This window comes from Juglans microcarpa x Juglans regia, chromosome 2D (assembly GCF_004785595.1).
Source record: "Juglans microcarpa x Juglans regia isolate MS1-56 chromosome 2D, Jm3101_v1.0, whole genome shotgun sequence".
NCBI classification, from domain to species: Eukaryota; Viridiplantae; Streptophyta; class Magnoliopsida; order Fagales; family Juglandaceae; genus Juglans; species Juglans microcarpa x Juglans regia.
Genome location: NC_054596.1, coordinates 11,814,332 through 11,824,256, shown reverse-complemented (window position 1 = coordinate 11,824,256; position 9,925 = coordinate 11,814,332).

Genomic DNA, 9,925 nt, shown 5'->3' with positions numbered 1-9,925 from the left:
TAGAGTTTGGCTTGAGTTGAGTTCACTAAAGAAAAAAGAGAAACATAGATCATATAGTAAAAGAATGTTTGGATCATCATAATGAAGACTTCATCCTCCAAGAAAATGCTCAGTTAAATATTATGTTTATTAATTTAATTTAATTTAACTGCATAGGTTAGCTCATAACGTTGTAATTAGAATTTTTCTCGTGATCAATGCCTTCGAAAAATCTTCTCTTGTTCTTTAAAGTAGAAAATAAATAAGGTGGTATCTTAGAATAATTCACAATTACACGTGAGAGTGAGAGTCTTCTATATTCGTAACAAACGTTTGTACAATTACAATCAATTACGCATGAGTTGCAGGATATACAAATATATAGTCTAAAATAGTATAGAGATATGAAGAAGGAAACTCTATTAAAGGAACTAGCTAGCTAGGTTGGTCTGTTATCAGCATCTTATGTAATCTTGGAGATCTTAGAGATTTGTGTGGTTGTTGTAATTGGATTGCTACCATCAGATTAGTCAACTCTGTACCACCTCGGGATCTTGTTTGGTTGTTGAGATGAGATGAGAAGAGAAGAAATAAGACAAGATGATAAATCTGTTGAGATAAGATGTTTTATTTGATTTTGATAAAAGAGAAAGAATAAGTTGAATATAAATATTATAAAGTTAAAATATTATTAAAATATAATTTTTGTAACATTTGAAAAAGTTGAATTGTTTTTTATGTTTTATTTAGAAGTTTGAGAAAGTTGTAATAATTAGACGATGAAGTTGAAGATTTGAAATTGAAAAATATTTATGTTTGAATAATATTTGAGATGGAAATGAGATGAGATGTGTTGAGAATAGTACCCAAACAAGGCATAAGTCGTGGGACAAGTCTAAGTTTGTCCATTAGTTGAAGAAGAAACGTGTTGAGTGTGTAATGCCTTCGTGAAGCTATCCGCAAGTTGGGAAGAAGAAGAAACATGTTGAGTGTGCAAGAGATCAAGAGCAACACACTCTCGTATATAATGGTAACCAAGCTCAATATGCTTGCTCTGATAATGAAAAATAGAATTAATGGTCTTGTAGAATGCACTTAAATTGTCACAATAGAGGGTTGGTGGAGAGTGCAAGGGAACTCTAAGATCCTAAAGTAAGAAAGTGAGCCCAGTTAATCTTAACAGCGGTGTGAGCTATGACACGATATTCAGCCTCAATGCTAGACCGAGACACACTTAGTTGCTTCTTGACATACAAAGAAATAAAATTGTTGCCTTGAAAAGTGCAATAACACATCAAAGAGCGACATGACATAGGGCAACTTATCCAATCTGCATCAAAGAAGGAATACAAATCCATAATACTTGAGGAATAAAGATGTATGCCTAAAGTGAGATTATCATGAAGATAATGAAAAATGCATTTGACCATTTCGAACTACTCATCAATGGGTTGTTGCATGAACTAAGAAACATAATTACCCTGAAAGCAAGATCGAGACTAGTAAGTGTAAGGTATTAGAGGACTCACACGAGATTGTGGTAGTGAGCTAGATTAGAATCAGGAGTAGTGTAGACTGACTTGCTCGTTTTGGGAGATAAATAGGTAGATAAAGGTTTACAATTAGTCATATGTGCCTGAGCAATAATTTTCATTGCGTATTTTGATTGTGATAAGAAAAAACTCTGATTAGTAGAAATCACCACAATACCCAAAAAATAATATAATGCCCCAAGTCCTTCATAGAAAACAAGGACAATGAAGTTGTCAAGTAAAGGATCACTAGACCACGTTTGGAGGATGTCGTCCACATAGAGGAGCACCATTGAGCTGTGAGATTGATGACAAATAAATAATGAGGGATCAGAAATGCTACAAAAGAATCCATAGTTAAGTAAGAACAAGCTAAAACGATCAAACTAAGCTCGTGGAGCTTGATTAAGGCCATACAAGGCCTTATGAAGCTTACAGACATGATTTGGTCAAGATTGGTTAATGAAAACAAGAGGTTGTTCCATGAAGACAATTTCAGACAAATGCCCATGCAAAAAGACATTTTTTACATCAAGTTATCGAATGCTCCATTTCTTTACCAATGCAAAATATAGAACAATCTGCATGGAACCAAGTTTAATGACTAGGGAGAATGTCTGTGAAAAATCAATTCCATCCACTTATAGATAGCTCTTGGCGACTAAGCAGGCCTTGAGGCATTCAACCAAGCCATCAGCTTTGAATTTGGTCTTAAAGACCCATTTGCACCCAATAACATGAATCTTAAGAGTTCGATGTACCAAATCCCAGATATGGTTAGCATGGAGAGCACTTAACTCCTTACGCATACCTTTGCACCACCCTTCATGTCGTATGGCAGTGCATGTTATCTTGTGTTCTTGAGGAATAAAAATGGATTGATGAAGGTCGGTATAGTTGGATTTTGGCTTATGAATCCCAACACCACTACGAGTGATCATAGGATGTGACAATGAAGAGTTATTACTGGGGTTAGGGACAACCACACGGTCGAGAGATGGAGATAAGTCAATGGGAGCACTTATGTCATTATATTTGATAGAGATGCTCAAAACCAAATCACAGGAGCCATCTAGAAGGTTCGTATCATGATCTAATTGTGATGGAAACAAGGCATAATCCAAGAAAGACAACAAGTCGTGGGTGCAAGCTGGAGCAGAGTTAGGCATTATAGATGGCATATCCGGAGTAGGAGAAGGTAAGCATGCATAATCGGTTTTAGGCAAATCATAATTATTAGCAAATGCATCACCATCTTGTACAAGTGGGAGACTAGATAGGAAACAACGGGAGATGGATCCAACCAATCATTAAAAGTTTTTAGTGTAGTCGAGTTGGATGTGGTGTAAAGACTTGTTGGATTCTTGAATGGAAAAATCTATTAATCAAACACAACATGACGTGAGAAAAAAGTACGTTGTGTGGGAGGATGATAACATTTGTATCCTTAAAAGTGTTCACTGTATCCAAAGAAAATAGAAGACAATGACTTTGGATCAAACTTATTCATCTTGACATCCCAAAGTGTAAGGAAAACACTTAGAGGCAAACAACATAAGGAATAATAATCTAGATGTTTTCCATGTAATGCAAAGTATGGAGAAATATTGTCAATTGGTCTTGACGGTAATTGGTTGATGAGAAAGGAAACTGGGGCAAAGGCCTCCACCGAAAATTGCTTGGGTGTTCCCCTGTGATACAACATTGTTAAGCCTAGCTCATGAATAATTCGATGATGATGCTAAATGAGGCCATTTTTCTCTAGTATGTATGGGCAAGATATGTGATGTAGTATGCCATTTTGATGAGGATGGTTTTTAAAGACATTACTAATAAATTCTCCTCCACCATCCGATTGGAAAAACTTTATTTTCTTGCTAAATTGTGACTCAACATACTTCTCAAACCGAACAAAATAAGTATAAAACTCATATTTGCACCGTAATGGAATGAGCCACATGAAGTTAAGCTAATAATTTGGATGAAGTTATAATTAGACTTCTAATCAAGCTGGCATTGAGATTTTACGACATGAGCTGGACCTGGAGAGTATGACTACGAATACTATATGTACAAATGTGAATACCTAGGAGAATAAGAGCTATGTGAGGCATCGGGCGAAAATATTAGATAGTTGGATAGTTAGAATACTAGGTTAGACATAATGATTGAGGATTAAAATAAATATGGAATGGATGAGATGGATAAATATTTTTAGACTTTGTTTTGGATGGAATAAATTTCGAGGACGATATTTTTTTAAGGGGGAGGAATGCAACACCTAACCCAAGCCCGTGGAAAAGCCCAGCCCACTTGAAGAAACCGCGTCGTTTTGGGATCAAAATTTAAGCTTTCTTTTTCTTTCCCTTTATATCTCTCCAACCAATCCCACGCAGAACAGCCTTTTCTTTCACAAGCCAGTGTGAATCAAGTCAACAACCACCTGCATCCCATGCTAGTGTGCACTTGTCGGAGAGAAACCATAGAACACACAACCCTGCTGAGACCCATAGAAAACCCACTCAACTACTCAATTTCTTCCCACAGCCCACGACAAACCAGTAGTTCCATGGTTTCTCTCTGACAAGTGCACACATGTTGCACATTCGTGAAGACACTTGCTTGCCACTATCTGTCACTATCTCTACACCACCAGACCCCAGGGTGGTTCATTGTTATTTTTTTTATATCTTACTCATTAATCTTCCAACTTACTGTATATATTATATAGTTGTTGTAATATTGGCATTGGTTTATCTATTTGTAAATGCAAATACATATTTGCATAACTAGACCATTAAATTGTCTATATTGAATTATGCATATGGAAATATTTACATAGCTATGAACAGTGTCACTACATCTTTGGAGATGCACCATTTACTCCTCAAATGCTATTTTATTGATTTTTTTCTCTCTCCTCCCACTCTCTCTCTCTCTCTCTCTCACAACCCTTTCATCTTCTCCCTCCCTCAACAACATAGAACTTTCACCTTCAACTTCATCTTCATTTTATTATTATAATATATTATATTTTTTATCTTTTTATTATATTTTTAATATAATATATAAACAAATTATATTTTATTATTATTATATTTATATTATTAATGACAAATGTATGTAATTAGTGCTAATTGCAAAAAATATATAAAAAATTAATAATAAAAAATAATAATATTTTATTATTATTCTAATTCAAAGATACATAATCCAATGTGAGAGATTTCTTGAATGGCAAAGACAATCTCCAAAATATGTGATTTTACATTTACATATAGGAAAACCAAAGCTCTTAGCATTGGCAATGTTAGAGCCAACTCCAAAATTTGACTAAAAGTTGAGGTTTTGACTTTTAACCAAAACCATTGGAGTGATTAATCCATATTGGACTATTCATCTAAAAGTTAAAATAATAATATAATATTAGATATTTAATAATAATTTTTTAATTTTTTTTTATATTTTGCAAATACACTCCATACATTAATTAATAATTTAATTTTTATTGAAAATTATTTTTTCTTAAATATTTTTTTCCTCAACCTAATTATCCAATAGTTGCCATTTGAAATATTTTAAAGTAAAATATTACTTTGGAGATGAATATTAGCTAACAAAATTTGGAGAAATTGATGAATTTACTGTAGTTCAAAAGTGGAGCATTGGAGTTTTGACTACTTCAATGCAGACCAATTTTTAGCTACTTAGCCAAAATTTGGTTAGTCACTATTCATCCCCACTCACTCCTCCTATATCATCATTTATTTTTAATACATATCCACTATTAAAAAAGGAAAAACTGAGTGCCACTAAAAAAAAAGAGAGAAATATAAAATGAGTCGTATAACACTTATTAAACATTTATTATTATTCAAAAAATTTAAAATGACAACAACAAATATTACAAAACCCGCCTCATATATCTATCTCTCACACTTGAGTCTTTAAATTTAAGGATGAACATCTAGCTAGTAAGTTGAATAGGAAATACTTGTTAGAAAGAAGATTCATAGTACTAGTGTCCTAGGTACCTGAAAATAATGATATCTCGGTAAATTATGTAAGTACAAGAGAATTGTAAGATATAAATAAAATTATTGTCAACAATATATTTTTATTTAAAGTTTCAATTGACATTACCAGAAGTAATGATGAAATTGAACCATAAACCGTTGGAGAATGTCGACGTATAAATGATTGATCAAAATGAAAAAATGTAATTAATGTATAATAGAATTTACTTGCAAAACGTGAAGTAATTGAATTTGTAATCCAAACATCTAAAGGTGTTACACCTGTTGGATATAAGTGGGTATTTGTACGAAAGTGTAATGAGAAAAATGAAATCGTGAGATATAAAGCACAGCTTGTTACACAAGGTTTCTGTAAAGAAACCTGGTATTGATTTTTCAAAAAACATATTCTCTTGTAATGGATTCAATTACATTTAAATTTTTTATTAGTTTGATAGTAATATAAAGTTTAGATGTGCGTTTAATGGATGTGGTTACCACATATTTATATGGATCACTGGATAATGATATATACATGAAAATCCCTAAAGGATATAAACTGGCCGAAGTATATAATTCAAGATCTAGAAGTATTTATTCAATTAAGCTACAAAAATCAATATATAGTTTAAAGCAATCTGAACGCATGTGGTACAATTGTCTTAATGAATATTTATTGAAAAAAGGATTTGAGAATAATCCAGTTCGTTCATGTGTTTTTATTCAGACGTCGGAGTCTAGATTTGCAATTATTGCAGTATATATGGATGATTTAATTCTTATTGGGACTTTAGAAGAGCTCACAAAAACTGCAACTTATTTGAAATGAAAGATTTTGAAAAAATCAAATTTTGTTTTGGTTTAAAAATTAAACATCTTTCAAATGGAATTTTAGTTCATCAGTCTACATATATAGAAAAAGTCCTAAAATACTTTTATATGGATAAAGCTCACCCTTTGAGCACTCCAATGGTTATTTGATCATTTGATGTTAAGAATGACCATTTTTGTCCTCAAAGGAAAGATGAAGAAATTCTTGGTCTTGAAATACTATATCTTAGTACAATTGGTGCTTTAATGTATCTTGTAAATTCTACAAAACCTGATATTGCATTTTCAGTTAACTTACTAGCAAGATATAGTTTTGCACCAACTTGAAGACATTAGAATGGAGTCAAACATGTTCTACATTACCTTCGTGGTGCGATCGACATGAGATTATTTTATTCAAAAGAATCAAGCACATAATTAATTGGATATACACATGCAAGTTATCTATCTGATCTGCATAAAAGACGTTCTCAAACAGGATACATATTTACATATGGAGGTACAACTATTTTATAGAAGTCTGTCAAACAAACAATAGTAGCTACTTCTTCCGATCACTCATAAATTATTGCAATAAATGAAACAAGTCGTGAATACATTTGATTCAGATCAGTAATTGAACATATTCAAAAAAAGTGTGGTTTACCCACAATCAAAGGTGGCCCAACAATATTATACGAAAATAATGCGACATATATTATGCAAATAAAAAGTGGCTACATCAAAAGTGATAGGACCAAGCATATTTTACCAAAATTCTTTTATACACACGAGTTTCAAAAAGGTGGTGACATTGATGTCAAGAAAATACAGTCAAGTGATAATTTAACAGACTTATTTATTAAAATTTTACCAACTGCAACATTCAAAAAGTTGGTTCACAATATTGAAATTTGACGGCTCAAGGATATTTCATCATGAATAATTGAAGATTTGCATACCTACGAGGGGAAGTCAATTATTATCTGTATTATACTTTTTCTCTTTTGCTATGGTTTTTTCCATAAGGTTTTCCTTTATAAGGTTTTAATAAGACATTCCTAAAGAATTCAAAAACACATTAGAATGTTATTTTTTCTATTAGGTTTTTTTTGGCAAGATTTTAACGAGACGTATTTTTTGTATATGGTCATTTAAGAGGAAGTGTTGTAAATACATGGAATGTATTTGATAGATGACTATTAGAATTCTCTCATATTCATGTATCCATATTTCTCATGTTCTTATATCCTTTTGATTCATGTATTGTCATTTCTTAAGTTCATATACTAATTTAATATCATATATCCTCTATGCCTATAAAAAGGTATATTGAAGAGTATTTATAGTAGACTTAAAATAAAGAAGTTGAGAAAAATAATATTTAATTACTGAAAAACTAATTTTATATATTGTAATCTTTTAATTCTATTATTATTTTTCTTTAGTTTTACAGCAGTAAGAAAATAATACATAATATTGTGTACTTTTACATATCTGGGAGGAAGTGTCATTTTGTTCTAATAAAGTATGGTCAACTTCGTCATGTTGCTATATATACATATCAAAGTAGCCAAAACGTGACGTCTACTCAACAATGTACACTTCATAGAAAAACTACAGACATATATATATATATATATATATATGAGAACAAATCCTTTTCGAAATATGTCAATAGTTTCTGCTGGCGTTTGCGTGCCGAAAGGTTTAAAATTTTCTTTTGGTCTCTTCTCAATCTTCCTCTGTATATCCGTGATCTCTTATTTTAAATCTTAAACTTTGAATAAAACAATTTTTATATAACCAATCTCACGGAGGAATTTTCAGGCGTTGCGATTTGGGCTTTTTTTTTTTTTTAAGTCTCATTAATATATAATATATAATAAATATTTAGAACATTTATCTTATCTCATTTTATTTTTTTCTTAAACATTATTCACACACAAATATTTTTTAATTTTAAATTCTTAACTTATTCGTCTAATTATTTTTTAATCTAAAATTGTTCCAAACAAGTCGTCTCTGGAGACCTACCCGGACGACCTGGCACGACTTTGCAGCAATCTTGACCCGTAGAGCGGTAGAGGTAAAGGGGTCCCATCTTTTATTGCCGGGCCCCAGGAAGAACATGGGTTTCATTACTAATTTACCCTCTTATTATATAGTTTTTTTTTTTTTTTACAATTAATTATATCTTCATATTTGTCATCAAAATCAAGGCGAGATTTACTAGTATTGAAGCACATAAAATATCAATATTTAATTTATTTTCAGGTTGATAATTGACACATTCCGACACATTTATTAATATTTGTGTGTATATATCCGGCTATAACGAATGAACAGAAATGAATAGTCTTTTTTTTTGACATTTTTGAGCCGCTTATGCCCTGTGTGACCTGCTGTAATTACGGTTGAGCCACTGACGATTCTACTTTCTGTTCTTTGGAGTACAGCCATCGGAGAAAGAGTCCCAGATTCATGGAACGCGGGTTTCGCTCTCAATGTGAGCGATCGGAGATTGGCGTTTTCGAGCCAAGCTTCATTTGACCAAGCGCGGGAGCCTCACACACCGGTTTCAATCAATCTGAACGACCCGACAAAGCCTCTGCTTGCTCGGAGCGTTTCGAGCATAGACATTCTGACTGGGCTCTCATACTCTTTAGATGAAAGCAATAAGTATTCTGGTGAAAGAAACGTATCGGCCCAAAAATTCTCGTTGTTGATGTTTGTATTTTCGATTTTGCAGATCATGAGGTCCGGAAATAGGTACATGAAGAGATTGTTCGTGATGATTTCGCTTAACGTGGCGTATGTATTCAACTGCAGAGTTAGTTATCGGGGTTGTTTACGGGCCGTGTAGGTGAGAACGCCTTTTTGCCTTCGTATTGCAATTTCTATATGATTATTCTGCGTTCCCTAGCAGATTATTTACACACTCGAGACGTGTATATCATGTTCCTATAAGGTATGATTTTCCCTTCGTCTGAAACTCCAGTTAGAAGACATAGGAGAAGTAAAATAAAAACACAATTTGGGTTCTTCTTCGGAGTATGAGGCTTCCCCATCAAGCGCCTATTAGCGCAGCTCTTTTTTATTTGGAGCGGTACGAGCAGACCACTTAAGCAGATACCTAGACTTCCATTTTGAACTACCAAGAAAGGTAGTTGTATAGGCGGAATTGAGTATCCGTCATCGAATCAGAACAAACTGAAGGAAGGAGACATGCAGCACCAGATCAGCTTTCAAGAGAAAGCAAGAACCACTGAAAGACCACTCCAAAAGGGACGAAGTGACTCTCTAATTGGAGAAGATTTGATAAAGTGACCAATGGCTAGCCGGATAAGATCTTTATTTGATTAGGACCGGTAGGGTGGATGGAAAGCCTTACTACTTGGGGGGTGAACGAAAGAGAAAAAAAGTAGATGGCTTGCTAGCTTTCCCAAGAAGATAATCCGCTATCCCCGCTTTTTTTTTTTTTTTTATACAAAGCATGTATATATTTTACAACAACTTTTCATTCAACCAGGCAAATGTGCCTTGCACATTGCCCACTACTGGTATATATATATACTAGTGCAGGAC